The sequence below is a fragment of the Elgaria multicarinata genome, chromosome 10, assembly GCF_023053635.1.
Source record: "Elgaria multicarinata webbii isolate HBS135686 ecotype San Diego chromosome 10, rElgMul1.1.pri, whole genome shotgun sequence".
Taxonomy (NCBI): domain Eukaryota; kingdom Metazoa; phylum Chordata; class Lepidosauria; order Squamata; family Anguidae; genus Elgaria; species Elgaria multicarinata.
The window spans coordinates 46804087-46829503 of NC_086180.1; the positions used below are offsets into that span (position 1 = coordinate 46804087).

General features: G+C 41.7%; 1 long non-coding RNA gene across 1 annotated transcript; it reads right to left on the reverse strand.

Moving 5' to 3' along the window:
- Nucleotides 1–2599: 2599 nt before the first annotated feature.
- LOC134404952 (uncharacterized) lies at nt 2600–4353 on the reverse strand. The gene is made up of 2 exons (XR_010025917.1): nt 4263–4353; nt 2600–2741 (listed from the first exon to the last, which is right to left on the reverse strand). It is a non-coding gene; the product is annotated as an uncharacterized LOC134404952 (long non-coding RNA).
- Nucleotides 4354–25417: the final 21064 nt, after the last annotated feature.

The window sequence follows — 25417 nt, forward strand, 5'->3', positions numbered from 1 at the left end:
TACAACCCACTGTACTGATTCCCCTCCTCTCTTTAGATCACTGACCCACTCTTGCCTGTTATGAAAACATACATAGTCTACCTGAGAAATCCAGCAATAAGTGATATGAGAGAGAGAGAGAGAGAGAGAGAGAGAGAGAGAGAGAAGGAAATTAAATCAAACTGCAGCATTGTAAGCACTGGAACGTGACTTGGCATGCCATCACAAATCTTCTTGGTATGACTCAAGCAGTGTTATGCCAGTCCTGGTTGAATGAAGATGACACATTCATGTGCTTAGAGTCACATTCAAGGCTGGAACAAAAAGGCTCTATCTGTACAGAAAGTGATCAAGCAAACTGCCTCTTATGAGAGGATTTTATTTATTTTAAAAAAATATTTATTATTTTTTAAAAATATTTCAAATCCACCTTTCCGAACAGAAGCCCTTCTAAGGCAGTATACAACAAGTGGCAGTAAACGTTCCCCAAAACAACAAACACAGCTGGGTTCACACAACACAATAACTCACACAGTCAACCCAAGGTTGAATATGGGTTGGTGTTGAAGCATGTGTTGTATGAATGCACTAACAAACCACAGCTTTTTAGCCATGAACAACACACCCAACAACAAACCATGTTTTTTCTTCATGGGTTATTCATGGTTAACAAACCATGGTTTGTTAGCACATCTGTGTTCACACAGTAGAACAACCCATGCTTCAACACACTCAACCCATACTAAACCTTGCGTATGTGTTGAGTGTGGGTTGTTGCAGCTATGATCCAGTCTCATAAAACATAATCGGTTCTTACCTTGGGGGGACTCACCATGATGACAGAGAGCTTATGATATGATATGATATGATATGATATATGATCTGATCTGATCTGATCTGATATGATATAATGAATTACTATAACACATAGAAGTGTGTTTTAAACATTGAAGAAAAATGGCTACCAATCTAATAGATATATAATCGCCATGAATCTATTTGGATAGGTGACATTTCCAGAGTCCTTAGTCCCACTGTCTGCAACAATACTCCAGGCCATAGCATCCTAGTATCTAACTGCAACCTCTTTTAATTCATCTACCTCCGAAGTTCCAAATAGCTGTGAATTGGCTCAGAGATAAACAGCAATATGTAAACCAGTCAAAAAAGTGGAACACTAAACATCAAATAAATAATAATTAAAAAGAGCTTCCCATAAAAATTAAGAAAAATAGAAAAATGCAAAATAATAATTCTAATATTAGGATTCTAACACTCTAATCCAAGGCTTACCTTCAGGGATTTATAGATTCAAGCTAATTTTTAAAAAAAGCAGCCCTCCATAACAATTCTTTCTCTCTGCATTGTTAAATAATCCTGTGGATGAGGTGCAGACAGTGTCTGAAGAAGTTAAATGAACTAAAGCAGCTTGGGTTTTTTGTCTAGATGTTGGCAGAAACTGCATATAATGACTTTCCAATATTGGTATTCCTGACAATCTCTCTGTTTCTCAATGAAAGAGGCATTGAGGAAGACAAGAAAAACTGCTAAATAACAACACTTCAGAAGCTATGCAGATGTAGAAACAGCTGTATGGGTGCGTTTGGAGCATGAAGGGGAGCAATAAGGCTGAACCACAACAGACATTTCCAATGGGCAGAACAGAGCTGCGGAAGAATGTCAGGACATCCCCTTCAAAGGTTCATTCATTGCAAGACAGCTGCAGCATCCGTGATGTGACAAAAGCAGCTGGATCATTTTAACCAATGAGCATTCCTAGATATTCCTGATGAGTAAAACAGCTCGGAATCAGTACATTTTTGGAGAACTTGATACGTGTCTGCTATATAAACAGTACAGCAGATTTTGGCTAAACATTAGGAAAAACATCTTAATGGCAATAGCCCTTCGACAATGAAATGGACTGTCCCAGGGGATGGTAGGTTCTCCTGTGCTGGAGGTATTTAAGTAGAGGCTGGCTGGCCATCTGTCCGGGATGCTGTAGTTTCATCCTGCATTGTAGATCCTAGTAGCCATTGATAGCTTTACCCTCCATGAATTTCTCTAATCCCCTTTGAAAGCCCTCCAAGCTGGTGGCCATCACTACATCTTGGAGCAGCGAATTGCACAGTTTAACTATGCACTGCATGAAGAAGGGCTTCCTTTTATCTAAGAGGCACAAGTTGGCTTAAGATGGTCACACATTAGCAAAAAACAAACCCTAAGCTCAACTCCCCACCCCCACCCCCCATCTCTCTGAGTCATCTGCCACCAACTGTCCTATGGGAAAGATTGCAATCAATTATGGGACAAATTATTAACCAACTAAAAAATCTTTAATCAATGGGCAACCCTACTTTGCATAAAAGTCCCCCTTATAGACCAGGAGGTCCTTCTGAAACACAGCTGTAACCCACAATACCAGTGGAAGACTTTGGGGAATGGGAAAGAGAAGACGAGAATGAAGAAGTGGGGTGTGGGGAGGCTCTGGTATAATTGCCAGGCAATTACTCTATCCCTGAGCAATAATGACTTCTTTTTTCAGTCTTGCAACCTATTGCAGAGTAGACGTAAGTGCCTTCTCCTCCTCCCACATGGGCATTCAGCAGTGACACAAGGCTTCTCCAAAACAGAAAGAAGTATTTATTGAGACTGCAACATCTGATGCTATCGTTCAGTCTTCGCTGTTCAAGGACGGCTTTGAATTCTGTACTCTGCTTTTCATGAAATGGATAGTGGCAGTTCTGATTGGCTCCATGTGACTAGAAAAGGTGATGAGAACATGATTTATGAGTGCCCTTGCAGTGTAACATAGATATCCAATTAGACATTGTGGCAAATCACCCAGGCAGTTGCATGATTGTCTTAGCTAAGACAATGATGAGACCACAAGCCCTTTGCTATTTGAAAAGGAGAAAGGATCCCATCAGTGTGAATGAGATCCTCACTGGGAGGGCCATGCTGGTTGCTACTCATTTTTGTCCTACCCATTGAAAAACACACGCCTCTATCTTGGGTAGATTTGCCACAGCCTGGGTATCAAGCTGAGCAAAATGCTGCAGAGATTTCAGTGTGCAATGAATCCCCAGTGTGTGTTTCCAAGTAAGAAGGCACAATTAAGTTTGTCTTTTATAACATGTTGCTTCAACCACAAAATCTTTCCAAGGGTACTTTTGATGGTTGCTAATTGCTTGCAATCTGCATTCTGTTTTCCCTTACTAGTTGCACTTTCAGTTGTTCCTTATTTCCAGATGTTGTTGGTCACCCTCCCCCACCCCTCGGGTGCACTGTATCCTTTCTTGAACGGCAGGCACGATTTCCTTCTATGGACTCCCAGTCTTCAATTACAACCTAAAACAAGTTCCTGAAAGCTGTTGTACATGAATATAAAATTGGCTGAAACCCACCAAAAGCTGCTCTCACCTTTTGCAACTCTGTTGAAAGATCCATTTTCAAGATTAGGCCATTGATTGATTGATTATATTTATAACCTTCCTTTAATCTAAGGAGCTCAAGGCATCACTCAAGGCATACCTGGGCCATCTCCCGTCAAGGCACTGACCAGACGCAGACTAGCTTTGAATCAGCATTGTGTGCCTTCAGATTATTTGGCCTCTCCTTGAAACATCATGGAGGCCTACAATGACTATGGTCTTGTGAAATTTTCCAGGGGGGAACAGGAAGTCTATTGCAACACTTAAAGGTAAACAGTAGTTTGTTCCTAAAACTCTCCAGTCACACTATTATGTAAATCACCAATCACTTTTTAACTGTTGTTAATTGAGAGATTAATTTTAACAGGAAATTATGGGAGATTGTCAAACCTTATTTAGAGTAGAATGCCAGCTAGCAGCAAATATTGACAACCGTTGGCATCAGAATATTGGAGGTGCATCCAATATTAGTCTAACATAAGCTCATTCATTTCAATGGGCCCATAGGTTCTATGGTCTGTATGATTTAAGGCTGTGAAGTTCCCACTATTTAATATGCAACTGACTTCTGTAGAACTATTTCAGGAAGAAGCTGAGCATTTGAGGATTGCAACCCAAAGTAGCAGGACATTCTCTTATTGAGCTGAAAATGTCACAATTATTGAAGCACACTCATAGTTTTTAAAATCCCGTCTCATCTGTCTTGCCCACAGCATGCGATCTGCAAACAGCTGTACTCTCTGAATCTAGACGTACAATTTGAGGTCTATCCATGAGTAAAACCATAAATTGTAAACTACCCATTCTATTCTAAATTGATACTTCTTCTTAGGGATGGTGAGGGCTTACCATTTAAAAATCTGGGTTTGCCACCTCTGGTTTTGGCACTTTCCTCATCGTGGACAGCTACATGGCAGGCAGGCACAAGATAGTCTTCTCCATGCTGGGTGTGACAAAATGGTATGTTATTTTTTTGTTTGTTCAATACTTTGGTTGTGGGCTTGATTTATTTTAACAAATCCTTTCTCTTACAGGCAATGGTCCTTTGGTGAGAGGAGGGAGGTCATTTGTTTGAATGGTGTCTTCTGATTGGTTGTTCCATTTTCAGTTGAGAGCGAGAGCGAGAGAGAAACTGTCACTGGGTTTTTCTTTGCGAATTAGGTGGCCACTGTGTGAACAGAGTGCTGGACTAGATGGACCCTTGGTCTGATCCAGCACGGCACTTGTTATGTTCTTATGATGGGCTGTCAGAGGGCTGGGATGAGAGAATTGGGGCTTTAGATGTGGGGTGTGGTTAGATTTCTCCGGAAGGCAGAGGGAGGTATATTTATCTAAAAATCAGATTATTAGGAAAGGAGTTAATAAAACACTAGAACATTTATTTTAAAACCACGGAGCTTAAGTTGTATTAAAAACATCCTTATTTTCGTAAATAAAGTTTTCAATATTGTTTTGTTATGTTAAACCATGCCTTTCTCTGTCTTATTTGTTGCAAATAAAGGGGTAAAAGAAACCATGAAAGAAGTAAGACAAAGGTTGGTGATATGCACACTCACACACAAATAAGTTTAAAGGGAGGGAAGAGAATGGCAGCAGTGTAACAGAGGTAGCATCACAGAGTGTGGTGATGCCACTAGGAATGGTTGTACCTAGTGAATTTGGCCAGTGCAGATGAGTGAGAATTTTGTTTGGTTCACTTTTTTGACAGGAACGTACTAAAATTCCCACATTTCTTCAAAAACAAGAAAGAAAGAATATGAGCTTTAGAAAATGAAAACATGGGAGAAAGCAACACTGGCAGGTTTGTCCATCCCTACTTCTGATGTTAATAATTTTCACACCTATGAGGGCATCTACTAGTCACTACAGCGGTGGACGTTTAACTATCAGACAGTCTTGTGCTTTTGCCTCCTGTCAACCCAGAAGGCCACCCACTCTCTGCACCTTGGATAGTCCTTTAGAGTTCTGACTGAAACCTGGATCAAATTCACTACCCTACTGACATCTGAGACACCATCTTACACTGCATAAATTGTAGCTATCCGTAATGTGGCTGGTCACCTCTCTGTCAAGGCCCAAGACGTGCTTCAAATGCTTTGGTTTAATCTGTTTTCCACAATCCACAGTAATACAACATGTTTATAAATTGAATCGTGGCCAGGGGAGTTCCTCTTTGGAGGCTTGCTCTGTCATTGACCATTAACAAAACAAAATAAATGTGAAGCAACTAAAGTGAGCCAAGTGGAAACCACAAATCAGGAAGGCCACTGGCTAAGGTTGCCTCCTCTGCCAAAGCCTAATGTGATACATAATGGAAGGATAAGAAGAAGCTTGAGTTGGTTTTATGGTGCTTCATATAAATGTTGGCAACACAAAAGGGCTGGGACGATCTTCCTGATCCTTAAACAAACATCTGATGCAATTTCTTTACACTTTTTTCATCACAATGATATGCTGCATTCTACCCTCTCATGACCTAATTCTCTTTACCCCCAGGGTGGGGCACATTGGGAACCTCTCTGTTCACTCACCCCGGCTTGTTTGCTTCAGCCCATTGCAGACACAGTTAAGCTTCCACCCACACCAGACTTTGGATATTCTGAAGGAGCAGACGGAGGCGGCCCTGGGAAGACAGCGTTCGGTCCTGGCAGCATCTGAACTGGCCGGCCCCTTCTCTCCCTGCGTTTATTGTTCATAGCACCAGTGAGAGGGCAAGGTGCAGGGTGACTCACACAATGCCACGTCTGAGCTGAAAGTTAATACCCATCCACACCCGCACAACTGAGAATCAGATCTGGATTGGGTCAATGCGGTCAGCTTTCCTCCCAAGTAAAAAAAGCTGGGGCTCAAGGGGCCAGCTGCTCAGGGAAACGCCGTTCAGTTGCTATCACCAAAGACAAAACAAGAGAGTGAAGGACGTTTCCCGCCAACTGCCTTGGAGAAACACTATCTTTCACATTGCTTCTGTCAAAGAAATTAACACTGATGCTTTTAGCAAACGTGAGAGGGATGGGAACATCTTTCAGGTGTTTTGTGGGGTGGGGAGAGGAGGGGGCTGAAGAAAAATGTCAATACAACCAGAAGCAGTTAAAACCGAGAATGGAAATCTCATTGTCGTTTATTATTTTTTACCGCTTATAATTTGCAGTGGGGAGAAGGAGGGAGGGAGAGAGAGGGAGAGAAGCAGATATGGCTCTTTCTGCAAGGCTTGTCTGGCACAAGAGAGTCCAAATTAGACGATGGTTCCCAGGAAGGACAATTAAGCCTAGTCTCTAATCTGTTACTGCTGTTGCCTTAATAATAATTATTTATTTGATTGATTTTTAAGGCTGCAGTCCTATACCCACTTACTTGGGAGTAAGCTCCATTTAAATCAATGTATAGAATTGCCTTAGACACCACCTTTCAGGATAGATTACTCTCCAATCTAGGATGATTGATAAATGAAGTTTGTTCTGGTGCTGAACAAACCTGTTTGGTACTACCCACAGAAACAGAATGGGTTTTTAAGAAATTTGAATACATTATGAGAAGCTTTCTTTCTATTCTGAGGCGGAGTGCTAAATAGTAAAGTTAAGAATGCTGTCCGACGCATTTTGTAAATTATATTACTTAAGCAAATGCTAACGTGCAATGAAATTAAGGCACAAGCAACCCAAATATTCTTCCCCTGACTGGAATGTACAAAGGATATTAAACAAACAACAACATTCCTTCACACAGACAACTTCATTAACTGATGACCTCTGCATGAAGGAATGCTCTTTTGGGATGCCTTCTTATCTGAAGAGTTACTTTAAAAAAAAAAAAAAAAAAAAGCTCATACAAACCCTGATAAACTGCAGAATATTGTACGCCATTTTAAGTTGCTCTGCATGTTGGCTAATTAGGGGGACAGTTTTGTCACGTCACACAGTAATAATGGTTACAGTATAATCTGTGTGACACTATCATTAAAGGTATCAATAATATTCTGTTATCTGATCTCTAGATAGACTGGATTTTAGAACGAGGAAGCAGCGGTAGTGATTACTTCTTCAACTCCTCCTCCTCCTTTATTTATAAGTCACAATATATATAGGCTGACTTTTAAGACATGCAAAGCAATGCACATCAGTCAATAGAATATATATTATGATAGATGCCTTACCATGAAGCTGAAGCATAACTTGCCTCATCATTCAAAGTACCTGGCTACTTACTGATCTTCCTCTCAATATTTTATTCCATGTTGCTTTTCACATGACGTTTCCCAGAGGTAGGAGGAAGAGAACGTGAACACTGCCACGCGTGAAACTGAACACGTGTCTGTTTTTCCAGAGTTACTTAAATTTGAAAGCAGGTATGTGCTGAGGCTTCCAAACATGCGCGATGACAGCAAAATAGACAGCCACACAATTCACACATCCCAATGGCGCACATACTAGCATAGATTTTCTCCACCCTGCCCCTACAAGACCATGAACATGGCTTAGTCAGACCTACCAGTCTGGATGTCAGTGGCCAAAATAACAAAAACCAAACCCCTCAATCCAGCAAGGGCAGTCAATGTGCAAAGCTACAGTCATGTGGAAAAGAAAGTACACTCTCTTGGAATTGTACGATTTTACATATCAGGACACAATAACCATCATCTGTTCCTTAGCAGGTCTAAAAATTAGGTAAATACAACCTCGGATGAACAACACATGACATATTACACCGTGTCATGATTTATTTAACAGAAATAAAGCCAAAATGGAGAAGTAAGTACACCTTATGATTCAATAGCTTGTAGAACCACCTTTAGCAGCAATAACTTGAAGTAATCGTTTCCTGTATGACTTTATCAGTCTCTCACATCCTTGTGGAGGAATTTTGGCCCACTCTTCTTTACAACGTTGCTTCAGTTCATTGAGGTTTGAGGGCATTTGTTTATGCACAGCTCTCTTAAGGTCCCGCCACAGCATTTCAATTGGGTTGAGGTCTGGACTTTGACTGGGCCATTGCAACACCTTGATTCTTTTCTTTTTCAGCCATTCTGTTGTAGATTTGCTGGTGTGCTTGGGGTCATTGTCCTGTTGCATGACCCAATTTCGGCCAAGCTTTAGCTGTCAGACAGATGGCCTCACATTTGGCTCTAGAATACTTTGGTATACAGAGGAGTTCATGGTCGACTCAATGACTGCAAGGTTCCCAGGTCCTGTGGCTGCAAAACAAGCCCAAATCATCATCCCTCCACCACCGTGCTTGACAGTTGGTATGAGGTGTTTGTGCTGATATGCTGTATTTGGTTTTCACCAAACGTGGCGCTGTGCATTATGGCCAAACTTCTCCACTTTGGTCTCGTCTGTCCAAAGGACATCGTCCCAAAAGTCTTGTGGTTTGTTCAGATGCAACTTTGCAAACCTAAGCCGTGCTGCCACATTCTTTTTAGAGAGAAGAGGCTTTCTCCTGGCAACCCTTCCAAACAAACCATACTTGTTCAGTCTTTTTCTAATTGTAGTGTTATGAACTTTAACATTTAACATGCTCACTGAGGCCTGTAGAGTCTGAGATGTAACTCTTGGGTTTTTTGCAATTTCTCTGAGCGTTGCATGGTCTGACCTTGGGGTGATTTTGCTGGGACGCAACTGTCTTGAATGTTTTCCACTTTTGAATCATCTTTCTCACTGTAGAATGATGGACTTTAAATTGTTTGGAAATGGCGTTATAACCCTTCCCAGATTGATGGGCAGCAGCAATTGCTTCTCCAAAGATCATTGCTGATGTCTTTCCTCCTTGGCATTGTGTTAACACACACCTGAATGCTCCAGACCAGCAAACTGAAAAAACTTCGACTTTTATAGAGGTAGTCATACTTGCTGATGATCAATTAATCACGGGCATTTGATTAGCAGCACCTGTCTGCTACTTAGCATCTTAATTCCTATGGAAGCAGTAAGGCTGTACTTACTTTTTCACACATGGCTTCTCTATTTTGGCTTTATTTCTGTTAAATAAATCATGACACGGTGTAATATGTCATGTGTTGTTGTTCATCTGAGGTTGTATTTACCTAATTTTTAGACCTGCTAAGGAACAGATGATTGTTATTATGTCCTGATATGTAAAATCATACAATTGCAAGAGGGTGTACTTTCTTTTTCACACGACTGTAGCTTTCTATATCTGCAATACCCTTCTGGGTCTGTACCCTTCTATTGTACAAGAGTAGATGCATGGCAGAGGAAGAGAAACTTTTGTGAGGAACAATTCCTCTCATATTTTAAAAAGAAAATATTTAGTAACCTACTGTTATACCAGACTCCCAGTTATCACCTCAGCCAGACTGCTAACCAAGGTCTGTACCAGCTTAGTTTCAGCAATTCTGCAGCATCCCAACATGTTCCAAGACCATTTACAGGCCCCAATCCAGTCATGGCCAAGCGCCAAACAAGATGTGAAGACCTTACATAAATGCCCCATGTGCATTCACATTTCTTTACCAAATAGCAGTCACCGGGGAGAGACCATGGCATGGGTGGTGGTGGTTCTAACCCTTTTCCCTTGCCATGGCCCCAATCTGGTTCTGCACCCTGCAGCTGCATCAGGAGGGAAGGTCCCATGGCAACAATACCTGCTGGACCAAATGGCAACCATGCGCAGGGAGCAAGATCCAGATCTAGATTACAGTGGGACAAACAGTTAAAGCCCCCTTCTTCCTATGTCACAGTTCCAGTGCAGATTGTTGAGAGGCTGTAGCTTAGTGATACCATAGAATCATAGAATAGTAGAGTTGGAAGGGGCCTATGAGGCTCATTGAGTCCCACTTAGTGCAGGAATTGACCTTAACGCAGATCTGACAGATGGTTGTCCAGCTGCCTCTTGAAGGCCTCTAATGTGGGAGAGCCCACGACCTCCCGAGGTAACTGGTTCCATTGTCGTACTGCTCTAACAGTCAGGAAGTTTTTCCTGATGGTAAGCTGGAATCTGGCTTCCTGTAACTTGAGCCCATTATTCTGTAGAACCTGGGACCTTCTGGTAGACACAGAAGGTCCCAGTCTCAATTCCCCTCTGGTAGGGCTGGAAAAAAACCCTGCCTGAAACCCTGGAGAGCTGCTGCCAGTCAGTATCGACAATACTGGGCTAGAAGGATCAGTGGTCTGACTCAGCATAAAGTCAACTTCCTATGTTCCCATCCTATGTTCTCCTGTGTATAAGGTATTAAATAAAGAAATGTAATGGTAAGGTTGGCCCTGAAAGTTGATGCTCCCTTTTGAGTATGATGAAAAAGTATGAGGAACAGAGGTTTGAATCCAGACTCCATCATACTTAGAGGAGACCAGGGATGGGCGACTTTGGAGGGTCCGGGGACTGATTTCCACCCCCACTGCTGAAATGGCTGCTGAATTTCAGCCGCAAGGAAAAAAGTCCACATTTTTGTTTCAAAACAAGCCATACAGGGAACGTGCACCTTGTTTTAATGCAAAATCAAGCTCCCGGAAGTATAACTCCGCATTTGCACCTTGTTTTAAAACAGAAAGGCTGTTTTTCTTCTCACCACTGCACACCGATAAAATTTAGCAGCTATTTGGCAGCAACGCAGTGATTTGGGGTCTGCAGAGGCCGCAAAAAACCCGAGGGGGGCACATATGGCTCACATGTTGCCCACCCCTATAGCAAACCCATTTAAATTAATAAGTCTTAAGGTAGTTGTGACTAACCTAAATCCCATTAATTTCAATGGGTCTACCCTAAGTATGACTAAGTCTGAATCTAACCCCCAAAGGGCACTTTAATTGTGCCTCCTTCCTCTGCTGCTTATCATCCTGTCCAAACCAGTTCTAAAACTCAGGACAAAGTAGGGTAGTTGCATATCTACTGGGAAGACTTTCGTTCACTTACTGAATAACTTTTTTTTAAAAAAGTGAGCAAACTCGCAGCTGCCTACAGTTGGGTCTGTATTATAGTGTAATAAAACCTTTGTAAAATATTTCAACAAATGCACACATCTGCAGATGGATGGGTGTTATGCAATGCCATGAATTTGCTACAGAAACCCTCTAACTCCTCTGGTTTCTGCAGGAGGCACGTCTGTGGTGTGTCCAAGCTTTTCTTTCTTTGCTGCAGTGGAAAATTTTGTCACGGAGAAATGGTGGGCAAATCTGAGATGGATCTCAAGTTGCTGAGAAGGATCCGGTGGAAACTGGGATCTGGCTCTGATTTTCACATCTCACAAAGTTCAGCAGAGAGGGATGAAAACTCACGTCTTACTTCTGCCACGTACTGTAGTTTCTGACATACATTTCTAGCAATGAGTTTAACAATGTTGTGTTCAACAGAAAGAAGCCTGACATATATATTAGATAACTTTGAGTTTAACCACAGAAGATTCCTCCCACAAATTAGTGGAAACTTTAAGGGTGCTCCTCAAGGTAAACTGTGGGGAAGGTGCTCCTAGATACAGCCTTCAACCAGGATGGTCTAGCTCATGGTGGTGAGCAAAAGCATTTTTGCACAGCTGAGACAAGTGTACCAATTCTGTCTCTTCTTGGATAGGTCAGATCTTGCCATGGTGACACATACCTTATTTATATCCACTTTATACTACTGTAACATGCCCTACATTGGGCTGCCATGGAAGAGCATTCGGAAACCTCAGTTGGTTCAGCATGTTTCAGCCAGGCAAATGAGCAGAGCTAGAAACAGAAAGGTGTCCTGCATTGGCTGTAGCAGCTTCGGTTATAGGGTTGACCACAGGGCCAAGTAGTAACTTAGGTCAATGTTCCAGCAGACAGGTTTCTGTTCAAGGCAGTTCCGGCAAAGCAGGAGCGGTCAAAGACGGAAAGGGTCCAAGCACAGTTAGTCAAGCAGTCCAACAAAGGAGCCCAAAGTCATAGCACAGGGGCTCAAGCACAAGGCAGGGTCAGAAGACAAGGCAGGAGAAGCCGGTGAGACATTGTTGCCAGCAACTAGCAAGCTCTGAGTGCTGGCTTTTGCTCAGAAAGGCTGCTGAGCCCCACCCAGGCTCAGCTGCTGTCTATTTGGGTTCTGTGGCCAGAGCCCTACTCAAGAGGGGTTGCTTTCTCTTGAGGAGACCATCTTTGCAAGCAAGCATTCCTTCTTACAGGAGGCCTACTGGCTTGTTGCTTGAGGAGATGATGCTCCTGCGGGTCAGGGGATTGCTCAGCAGCTGCTCCAGAATCAGGGTCCCCTCCTCCTAATAGGGAAGGCCCTGGAGCCATCTCCCCTGAAGGCCCTGGCTCCTCCTGGTCTGGTGCCTGTGACTGATGGGATGCCCCCCCTGGTTTCTGGAGGCTCTACCTTCAGTTTCTAAAGGATTCCTCTAGTGAGGACATGACAGGAGAATGTGATTCCCTTGTTACAACCGTTTTCAGCAGCTGCTGCTTTGTTTCTTGACACAGTTCAAAGTGCTGGTTATGAACCCAAAAGGTCTAAATGGTTTGGGACCAAGCAGGTTCCAAACCAGGCTTCTATTGTGCAACCACTCTGCTTCATTCATGGAATTTTAGGGGGGGATGGAACATATGGCATTGTCTTTCCGTTGTACCAGTGACAAAATCACAGTGCTTGCCATGTTGTATCAGTATCAATGTACAACATTGTGGGGAAGGAGCAGGTACGTAGCTTGGGAGTACTCCTAGATCCATCGTCACTGGAGGCCCAGGTGGACTCCGTGGTGCGGAATACTTGGGGCCAGCTTTGGCTGATCCGCCAGCTACGGCCTTTCCTGGACAGGGACAGCCTAGCCACAGTAGTGCATGCACTGGTAACTTCCCAATTAGACTACTGCAATGCACTCAACGTGGGGCTGCCCTTGAAGATGACTGGGAAGTTGCAGCTAGTACAAAATGCAGCAGCTAGACTGCTGACAGGCACATCTTATAGAGACCACATAACGCTGGTCTTTAAGGAATTGCACCGGCTGCCTATACACTTTCGGTCAGAATTCAAGGTGTTGGTAATGATGTTTAAAGCCCTAAATGCCTTGGGACCTCAATACTTGAGGGAGCGCCTCTCCTTATATATGCCTGCCCAAGAGTTGAGTTCTGTTGGAGGAGCCCTTCTCCGCATCCCACCAGCACAACACATTCGCTATGATGGGACAAGGGAGAGGGCTTTCTCTGTTGTGGCACCCTGACTGTGGAATGCTGTCCTCTTGGAGGCCCGACTGGTGCCAACGCTGATTTTATTCCAGCACCATGTAAAAACATGGCTTTTTAACAAAGCCTTTAATGGTTAAATTCACCAAGTTCGCACATTGTTTTAACTGTTTTGTTTTTACTGCTTTTAAATTATATACTGGTTTTAACTTGATTCATGGTTTAATTTGTTTTTAGCTGTGTATTATTATTATTATTATTATTATTATTATTTATTTATTTATATAGCACCATCAGTGTACATGGTGCTGTACAGAGTAAAACAGTAAATAGCAAGACCCTGCCGCATAGGCTTACAATCTAATAAAATCATAGTAAAACAATAAGGAGGGGAAGAGAATGCAAACAGGTACAGGGTAGGGTAAAACTAACAGTAGAAAGTAACAGTAGAAGTCTGCACAACATCAAGTTTTAAAAGCTTTAGGAAAAAGAAAAGTTTTTAGTTGAGCTTTAAAAGCTGCGGTTGAACTTGTAGTTCTCAAATGTTCTGGAAGAGCGTTCCAGGCGTAAGGGGCAGCAGAAGAGAATGGACGAAGCCGAGCAAGGGAAGTAGAGGCCCTTGGGCAGGCGAGAAACATGGCATCAGAGGAGCGAAGAGCACGAGCGGGGCAATAGTGTGAGATGAGAGAGGAGAGATAGGAAGGAGCTAGACCGTGAAAAGCTTTGAAGGTTAACAGGAGAAGTTTATATTGGATTCTGGAGTGAATTGGAAGCCAATGAAGAGATTTCAGAAGCGGAGTAACATGGTCGGAGCGGCGAGCCAAGAAGATGATCTTTGCGGCAGAGTGGTGAACAGAAACCAGCGGACTGATGTGAGAAGAAGGAAGGCCAGAGAGAAGAAGGTTGCAGTAGTCCAACCGTGAAATAACCAGCGCATGAACAAGCGTTTTGGCAGAAGAGACAGACAAAAATTTGTTTTATATTGTATGATTTTATCTGTACGCCACCCTGAGATCCTAGTGATAGAGGGTGAGATACAAATGTTTTAAATAAATAAATATGTGCTTGTTGTGTTAAATAGAACCCAGGTAAGTTATATGGCAGAAAGTGAGTGAGAGGTGGGAGGGGCTTGTGTGTGTGTGTGAGGAGACAGAGAGCAGTTAGTTAGATATGAGACAGAGATCAGATTTGGGAGATAGGTCCTTAAGAAATGATGAGGCTACAACTAGTTAGTGGGAATTAGAGTAGGCAGGGTAAGACTGAGAACTGAGTGACTGGTTCTATGATATAACGTCTCTTGTTTTAAATAAACTTTAATTTGTTTGCTTTTAAATCATAAAATCCTACATCTTGTTCATCTTTCTGCGCTATCAATAGCGTTCATATTTCCCTTTACCCTCTCCTGGTTGGTTAAAGGCAACCAACATATTGGGTGTCTCTTTTACCTGGTGAATATAGGGGCTGAAGCTTGTGGGGCAATGAGGACAGCTGTCCTATTGCAGAGGCAGATGTTCCTGAGGGCAGGGTGGGTCAGAAGGGGTGGCAGCATCAGGTCACATCACAGTACCTCTCTGGTGTTTTCCCACCACTTCTTTCAGCTTTTTTCTTCCAACAAATCTGTTGAGGGAAAGATGGAATAGCTTCACAATGCCTTTGGACTGATAGCAACAGAAGCCCTGCATCTGAAAGCACCCCAGGTGATCCAAAGGACTACTTTCTCCCATACAATCCTGCCCAGACTTTAAAAACTTTGGGAGAGGCCTTTCTCTCTATCCCATGACTGAGGTAAGTTTTGCATGGATGTGAGAGAGGGCCTTCTCAGTGGCTTCACCCAGCCTGTAGAAATCCCAGGGCAGTTTTGCTAGTTTCTCTCTAGAGTTCTGAAAAGAGATCATTGCTTTTTTTTTAAAAAAAAAAAAATGTTGACAAGTACTGGGGCTATCAAGTTGTTCTGTTGTACCTGCCAATTGTATGACTGTTGTGGTTGTTTATTATGTTATAAAAAATAAAGAAATGGTTTTATATAAGTGTGAGTTCCTTTTTTAGTATTTAGTATATTATTATAGTAGTTGTGTGCCTTTGCTACTCATTGGTTGCTATCATTTACTTTCTGTGAACCGCCCAGGGAGCTTCGGCTGTTGGGCAGTATAAAAATGTAATAAATAAATAAATGTGACTGAGGCCACGCCCCCTTGGGGGCCGGACATGTTGAGTTGGCACCGCCTTGGGGGTGGGCATGTTGGGGTGGCCACGCCTCCTGAGGGCGGCCATTTTGTCCTCCTTTTTGGTTTCCAAAATATAGTCACCCTAGTTGTACCTGTCTATTGATCTATTTTTACCTGCTTATTTTATATACTACTTTTCATTCCATTTCAAGCCCTGTCCTCAATTCCCATTCCAGAAAGAAGAAGAAAAAGAATATTTCCAGGCTATTTCCCCCTGGCTTTAATAAATCCTTTTTGTGCAATTGCACATGAACAGATGCGTACACACCAATCCACTCAATCCATCAATCCAATCCAAACATACAGAAAAGGGGAGCGCTTCCAACATTTAGTGATTGGCCACCTCCCTCACAGGAATTTGAGGTGGTGCCCAGGACAATTAAAAAATAATAATCAAAATTTATTAATTTATTTATTTCAGTCCTATAACATCCAATAGCTGAAGCTCTCTGGGCAGTTCACAAAACTTAAAACCACAAAATATAAAATATGAAAGTTTAAAACAATATAAAAGTACACCAGAATAAAACTTAGCAGCAATACAGAGATTTAAAATACAGATTTAAAACAGCAGAGCTAAATGTCGAGAATGGTAAAATGCTGGGGGGGGGGGACTTCACTTGGTGCCAAAAAGAGTATAACATACAGTCGTGTGAAAAAGAAAGTACACCCTCTTGGAATTGTATGATTTTACATATCAGGACATAATAACAATCATCTGTTCCTTAGCAGGTCTAAAAATTAGGTAAATACAACCTCAGATGAACAACAACACATGACATATTACACCATGTCATGATTTATTTTGTGAACTGCCCAGAGAGCTTCAGCTATTGGATGTTATAAGAATGAAATAAATAAATAAATAAATTTTGATTATTTTTTTGGACAGAATCTGTCCGACAGCTAAAGCTTGGCCGAAATTGGGTCATGCAACAGGACAATGATCCCAAGCACACCAGCAAATCTACAACAGAATGGCTGAAAAAGAAAAGAATCAAGGTGTTGCAATGATCCAGTCAAAGTCCAGACCTCAACCCGATTGAAATGCTGTGGTGGGACCTTAAAAGAGCTGTGTATAAACAAATGCCCTCAAACGTCAATGAACTGAAGCAACATTGTAAAGAAGAGTGGGCCAAAATTCCTCCACAACGATGTGAGAGACTGATAAAGTCATACACAAAACGATTTCTTCAAGTTATTGCTGCTAAAGGTGGTTCTACAAGCTATTGAATCATAAGGTGTACTTACTTTTTCACACATGGTTTCTCCATTTTGGCTTTATTTAAATCATGACACGGTGTAATATGTCATGTGTTGTTGTTCATCTGAGGTTGTATTTACCTAATTTTTAGACCTGCTAAGGAACATATTGTTATTACATCCTGATATGTAAAACCATACAATTCCAAGAGGATGTACTTTCTTTTTCACACGACTGTAGATATCAAGCGAACCTCTCTAGGGAATTCATTCTACAGCTGGCGTGCCACAGCAGACAAGGCCCTCTTCCAGATAGGGTCCTCTGCTTTATATAGCTCGGAACTGCAATACCTAATGGAGCAGCTCTTCTGGGTATGAACCTACCCACACACTGCAATAAGTATTCAAGGTCCTCCTCCAACTGCTTCCTCTGAGGGAGGTTTGGAAGATGGCACCAATGGAGAGAGCCTTTGGGGTGGCAGCCCCTCAACTGTGAAATGCCCTCTACAGCGAGGCCCAGCTGATGCCAATATTGTCATGTTTTTTGGCTCCAGATCAAGACTTCATTCTGTTCCCAGGTCTTTAATGGCACAAGATGGGCTTTAACTGCATCAGTTGATAGTGTATAGCTGTCACTGCTGTTTAGTTGTTTTATGGGGTGGTAATATTTTAATGGATAATTATTTTTAGCGGTTTCAAATTTGATATGGTTCAATTTTGTTGCAAATAACCTTGAGTCTTTTTTGAGAAAGGAGTAGAAGAAATCTAAGAAATAATAGTAGTGCACAAAAGTTAGAGAATGCCCCATTGGTCTAAGTGGGATTGCTGGAGCAAGCTGTCATTTAGGCTGACTGGCCACTGTCACGTTTGCCAAAGGAGTCCCTATGAACATTGACTCCCCTCTTGCCCAAGAAGTTCCATCAAACTCTGGGGGCACTCATGAGCCTCCAGGCCGTGCGAGCCTCTTCTCTGTGACATCTGGATCTCTAGCTAGGTTCCCTGACCTATTTGTTATGAACACAATCAGATAATCTGCATATAACCTGTGCAGTGGCATGCCAAATTCAGGACTCTGATTGTGATCAATAAGTTTGATGACCTATCATGGACTAGATGTAACCAGCGGCAGACATGAAAAAGCCATAACCAGAAGCAGGCCAGTCATATGTACTAGGACTGAATATTTAGACTATAAAAGCTTCCAGGAATAGTCCACATGTGCTAAATTATTGCTAGGCACCTGCTTGTCTAGTTACACATGTAGGAAGCATGGCTCTCCTTTAAAGAGATTTGCTGTATGCCATCATAAAGAAACCTTTCTTCCTCTCTGTTTGAACTCTTTCTTTGCAATGAAAGAAGTGCAAATCATTTAATAGTCAAATGTGTTCCCAGGCACTGATTTTTAACAAATATTTATCAACAAAATGAGACTTCCACCCATGAAAGAGCGGCATCAGTGCGACATAACACCCCAAAGGAAAAGCCCAGCCCAAATCTTTCATGTTCGCACAGTATGCGATGCGACGTGTGTGTTCAAAATATATAAATAGTGTTTGCCGACTTGTTTATCTTCAGATTCACCGATGTTGCTGCAAAGCTGGTCATGGAACATTTTGTGTCCAGTCAGAGAAAACTCTACAGGGCAACCTGACATCAAATATTAAAATAACAAATCCCTGGGTATTTAAATAAAATATGTCTTGCCTACTGGCATATGATCTTCTGTCTTTTAATGTTGTAAAAATGTATCATTTCAAGAAGTGTTGATATGGTGCCAATTAAATTTTATAAGCCAGACATGAAATTAGGGGTTAGTAGGAAAATAATTTTACTAGGTTTTCTTAATTAAAAAAGAAAAGGCTGTCCCTGCAATTCACTTTTAGAAGGGGTATGGTATTCTCCAAAGCCATCTTAGTTTATATAATTTACTTGTCAGATGAGTCCTAGGCTCCCTGATTTGGTTTCAGATTCTGAATCAGACTCGGAGCCTGAAGTACAAGAAGCTTAGGCAAGACAGGGAGTCCCCAAGACTCTCCAGGAGTCAGGGAGCAATCTTCCCAAGAGCTTATCGAACAGAAAGCCCAAGTTCAGAGATCGTCTCCTCCCCACCCACCCCTGGGAATTCAGCCTTTGTCAGAGGAGGAGGGAGCATTGGAATTAACAGATCCAAGAATCCGCTGCAGAGTCAAGCAGGAGGAGTTGAGAGTAGGTAGGAGGCAGTCCCAGACTAACTGCACATCAGAAGTTGTGTCACGAAGACATCCCCCCTGAAGGACGAGCCTGGTAAAAGCCTGTCAGGCATGGCGGGAAAACGGCCATTTAGTTGCTAGGCAGCTGCCTTGCTTTGTTTGGCAAATTAAACTTAGATGATAGCTCCTAGCATTCATAGCCCCTTCAGGTGTGAAGTGGTGGTGGGTTGTTGTTGTTTTTACTGAATAAAGATTTTGTAGATTGCACAGTGAATCTCTTTGTTGTCTCACATTTCAGTGGGAGAGCTTGGACTCACAACGAGACTTGGTGGAGTAATCACATACAAGAATTAGAAGGAGACAGCTATCCATATGCAGTCAGTATCAGTACGGAGTGCTTTTTCTGTTTGTGGCAGTTCACAAGTATTCAGTTATAAATCCATTCTGTCCAGTTTCCACAGGAGTCTGTGAATTCTTTTTTAAAGTGTTATAATTCATATTTTCAAATGCAATTTCCCCTAAACATACACCTTTTGTATACAAATTTCCCTAATACATGCAGTTTTGTATGCAGTTTTCAGAGACCTACATTGCAAAATTCGGAAAACTGCACAATTCAAGGAATAACTTATTCTGATCCACACATTTAATCTGGAATGTACAAAATAGGTTGTTTCAATGAAATTCTCCCTAACTGGATGATATTTTATTGTACTAAAAAAAAACATTCTCTGAAATAAATGAAGTCACAACAGTATAAACCAATGTGAAGCGAGATTAGCCAGATAAATGTGTTAAATGTGAAAATGTCTGATAGCATCCTTTACAGTTTGTTCAATGATTTGAGGTGGATTCAGATAATATACGTCTGGGTAAAACTGGTTAGCTTTTCTGGTCATTAAACGTGAAAAGAGAATGATGGTTTCACAGTGGTTTCAGATCAGTTCCTGGTGAGCAAACTAGATTTTTGCAGCTTAGCTATAACAATCACATCAAAGGAATCTTCAGGTAACAAAGAGTGCTGTATTATTTCAGGACCTGGAGCCTTTGATCTTCGAAGCCCACGGTCTGACAACAATTCATACCTAAGAATTACCCATCTCCTGCTCCTTTCCAACACTTTTCTTTTTTAAAAAAAAAACCACACCTCTGTACTAGTAAGACAAGGTTCATCAACACAAAAGCATGCCTTCCTTGGTCCAGTGCCATTGTACCTGTAACAGCAGCACATTCCAGGAACAGGAAGAAATACTGACACAAAGATCCAGCAGACAAATTGAGGGTGCAAATAGACAGTAAATAAAAATCTAGGTAAAAGTGGTGTCCCACGTAGAGAACAAGTTGGGGTCCAGGAACAAGCAGATGTGCTGCTGTAGGCAAAGATGTCTGTATTTTATTTATTTTGTACTTGGGTAGCCCCAATAAAGTACTAGACATGGCCAGAAAAGACTGAATCCAGCAAGGTCACAGACCATAACTACACATATATCCAGGTTAATCTTTTTTATTGGGAAAATCCACATAGGGCTACTGTAACTTCCTTCGATGCATTTAAATTGAAAAGCTATGAGTTGGATGCATACTAACAGTGCAATATTATACACATCTCCTCAATGGGCTTATTCCCAGTAAGTGAATATTGGATTGCAGCCTTGGTTAATCACATTTTAGTCTCATTGAAATAAATGGGACAAGTTAGTCATAGCTTAAGAAAAAGATGAAAGGTTTGCATATTTACCAATGGACATTGGTCTTATATTTTTTTTAACTACATCATTCTTCTGTCCTTGCAGTGTGTTTAAGCGTAAGGGTGAGGTAATTAAAATATGTTTGCAAAAGTCGTGATATATGTTTAGCCTTCAAGGATGGACTGTCAGAAGCTTCCAGGTATTTGTGTTGGGTGGTCCACTGCTGGTGTAAAATACTTATTTTTAAAGCCCCAATTAGTTCTACAAAGTGTTCTTTATAAAGCTCTTTAAGCCTTTATTAAATACACTTTCATAATGTAAATTATTTCTTTACAGTGTGCTTTCCATGGCATTTAAATGGAATTTTAAACAAGATGTCTGTCTTTCTGAGTTTTTATCAGTTCCTTCTCTAGAACAAGCATAAGCGATTTTGGGGGAGGGGGGGCAGGCCACCACCACAATGCCAAATGGGTTGTGGGGGAAAGGCACTTTGCCACAAAAGTTTGGCGTCAAACTGCTATAGAAGGTTAAAACACACAAAATTGCCTTGTTTTCAAGCTACATTGCTGGTTTTAACCTTTTGTACTGGTTTGCCATCAAAATTTGCCAGCAAACTGCATTTTATTTTGCTGCCACAAATCTTAGCGATGTTACGGGAGCTGGTTGGGCCTTATATGTTTGCCCACCAGTGCTCTGGGGTGAGCATCTCTAGCTGCTAAAGAACACACCTATCACCTTAATGATGCTGTTACAAATCTAAAGAGGAAATTATATGAAAAGTACGATGAAGCTAGAAATTGGGATAGCAGACTAAGGCAAGAGGCAGAACTAAACGACAACGAAAGCTTACAGGAACAAACCAAGGCGCAACAAGACCTTGTTGCCTGAGCAAAGCTTAACTGATAAGAGGAAACTCTCTTATACTGCTGCTAATCTATGGTGTGGCCACACTTAGAAGACTGTGTACAGTTCTGGTCACTGCACCTAAAAAAAGTACTGTAGAGCTGGAAAAAGGGCAGAAAAGGGCAACTAAAATGATCAAGGCACTTTAGCAGCCCCCCTATGAGGGAAGGTTACAACAACTGGGGTTTAGCTTGGAAAAAAGGAGGCTGGGGGGGGGGGAGACATGATAGAGGTGTACAAAATCATGCATGGTGTGAAGAATGTGAATCGGGTCATTTCCCCCCCCCCTTTCTCATAATTCCCGGGGTCATTCCATGAAGTTGATTGGTGGGCTCTTCAGACAGATAAAAGGAAGTACTTCTTCACACAGCACATAAACTATGGAACTCACTACTACAAGATATAGTGATGGCCACCAATTTGGATGGCTTTAAAGGGTATTGGATAAATTCCTGGAGGAGAAGGCTATCAATGGCTACTAGTCCTGATGGTTACCTCCAATATGAGAGGCAGTATGCCTATGTACATTAGTTTCTGGGGAACATGGGCAGAAGGGTACTTTTGCCCTCCTGTCTTGCTTGTGGGTCTCCCATCAACAGCTGGTTGGCCACTGTGTGAACAGAATGCTGGAGTAGTTGGCCCCTTGATCTGATCCAGCATGGCTCTTCTTAAGTTCTTATAGTCCTTCCTGTCTAGGAAGGTCCAGCGCCAGTGTGGGTGGGCAGAATCAATTCAGGCAGTGAACTTGCTCATCAGTGACTCACTACACAGAACAGCTGCATGCATATTGTTGAGCTGCAGCAACTCCTGATACTGTACTATATATTGTCCTCAAGTGTCTATGGTCAACACATACTTTAGCAAAGAAAAAACACTTCGAGGAAGGAGCAAGTAGAAAAACAGTGAGTGTAGATTTTAGTTAGGTGGAGTTAGGTGGTCTACAGCCATATATTTTGAAAACTAACAGAAACTATATCCTCCTTCTAAACATTCTAACTCTTCTTTCCTGACCCAACTTCCAAATGTACCTGGCTTCTACATACTGCATCACTTCTTCCCCATGCACCTTCATCACCAATTTGAGGTAACTGGACTGGAAGCTGTCAGTGTCTTGCAACCCAACTCCTCTATTTCAGGAATGCCTGGGCTGTGGTTATGGAAATCTCACCTGGCACATACCGTAATTTAAATAAGCCACCATGATTTAAATAAGCCAAGATAGCTTATTTTAATTGTTCAAACCAGGTCAGAATGTATTCTTTTGTAATTATATATAAAATATCCTACTTTTAGGCATTTCAAAGTATCTTCAACGTCTACATGTGCCAAATATCACCTTTCTAACTATGGTGGAAGTATCCTAATAATTTTGATAGCCCTGTCTGTCAGCTAGTGAGCAAGGCCTAAGCATTGTATATATGATTGATCAAACTGTGCAAAGAGCAAACGTTCAGACTATTCTACAGCCGTAATAAGCTTGTGTTCTTTCATATTTATTTATTTAATTTATATACCACCCCATAGCCGAAGCTCTCTGGGCAGTTTACAAAGCTCTCTGGGCGGTTTACCTTAGTCTAAAATCTATTTGGTTTTAAGGCTTAAAAAATAAGCGATTGTGACATACATGTATTAAACTCACATTTTGTTAGACTTGGCTGTCAATCACAATCTCTGTCTGGTAGAAGGTTCTCATCATCTACCCAATAGAAGTGTGAGAAGGCCCATATAAAATGCCCGTCCATATCATTCAATAACTTTCATTAACTTTCCTTAAAAAAAAAAAGTCCTGCAGGTTTAAGACCAGAGTAAGGCCTGTTCCATGTTATCTCAAGCTCCACAAAGACATGAGATTAGAAACTAAGGCTAATTAATGCTTTAACAGACGTGCTCTATGATCAGTAATGATGATGTGCGATGTCGCAAATTGGGCTTGCTTACAATTCACCCTCCGTGCAGCTACTCTTTTCTTTGGTGTTTCTGGCCCCAATCCAGATAGGGAGGATGGAGTGGCAGCAAAGATACCCCAGATTGTCCCGGTCCAGTATTGCCTTGTGAAACCTATGCAGCTTTATTTCATGCTCCATTTATCTCTGCATTTGAGCCTCTGTGCACACAGCAAACCAATGTATTCAATGGACACAATTCAACCAAAGTTTAGCACATTTAAGTCCCATTTATTTTAATGGGGATTTCTATATCTGCTTATACCTTTCCCAGTGACTTCAGAGGAATGTAAATCAGCTTAATTTCATCTGGATTGTGTCTAACCTGCCAATTTGTTCTACTTTAAAATGTGAGCTTACTATTGTGCTGAGATTCTCATGAATACGTCATATCATGGACATTTCCCATCACTTTGTTCCTGCCACCAAATGCATGTAAATGGCCATGTGGATACCACTGCCCATTTGGATGGATGTAGTAGGAAAAAAATCTCCCCCTCCACACACACACCCCTCAAGGCAAGGGGTGCCTTAGTTTTCACCATGGCTATGAATAAGCTACGAGTGCTGAAAAACGGATAAAGGAGAGAGGTGTTGTGCATATAATTCCCCTAGCCCATGCCACCAAAGTTGGTATTTCCTTCAGACATATTACGACTGCAGCAGGCAGATGGTTATTAAAACCTTGTCTAACTGACTTTTAAAAAATTGAATTAACCTATGATTCAAAAGGAAGCATCTCATTGACAGTAGCATCTGAACTTACAGATGTTCAACAGTCATACACTTTTACACAGATATAAACACCTAATAAAATACCAGCTATAACTTATCCACATGTTGGTTTCCCCCACTGCCACCGCGTTGAAGCCATAGCTTTCAACCTTTAGAGCAACTTATCTCATTGCTTTAAAATGTGACAAGGTAGGAGCTGCTCACACGTTCCTGCAATTAAGATCAGCTCTGTCTTACACAATCTATACCACTCCCTTATTTTTACTCCCAAGGTATGTATGTATGTACTGATATGTGCTGTGCCAGTGATGCCAACAAGTGTTAGTGCTAATGCCCAGGGATGGGTTTACCCTGCTCGGTGCCAACATTTGAGAGAGCTGTGAGTTTTCCTTTAAGCTCAGATCTCCTGGCTCATTGTCAGCAAGCCCATGCCAGATACACCAGCCAATGAAAGCTTATAGGAAAAATAAATTTGTCATAGGAAAAGTACAGAAATGCTATTGCTTTCATGCAGGACTACAGTAAGGAGATTGTTAGACTAAAATTTGCTAATGCCGGGGGAAAAAGAAAAAAGAAAAACTTTGCCAAATTAGAGTTTGGTCAATTAAGCTATAAGTGCCTAGACCTTTCCACAAGGAACCGAATTCAGTTTTTATAAAAACATAGTGATGTTGGTTGTTTAATTATATGTTTACAACAAATCCAGGCATTGTGAAACCATTTTACTCCATCATCCCACCAAGGTGTAAAGATTGGCCAGAGAAGGAGCAGCTGCAGGAGCCTATTCCTCACCTCACCCCACCCCTGGATCCGAAATAACTCTGTTCCATCTCTCAGTTACCCTGGGGACTGCAGAAGTGAGGATAAGGAGGAGAGGCTGACCTCGGCCACCTGCCCAAGGAACAAGGACACTGGGCAGTTTTAGTGTGTTGTAAACAGCCTTGGGAGTAATTTGAGCTAACAGTGGGGGATAAATCTTTTGAATCAATCAATCAATATGAACAGAGAAAACTCTAGAAAAATAAAATTTGGA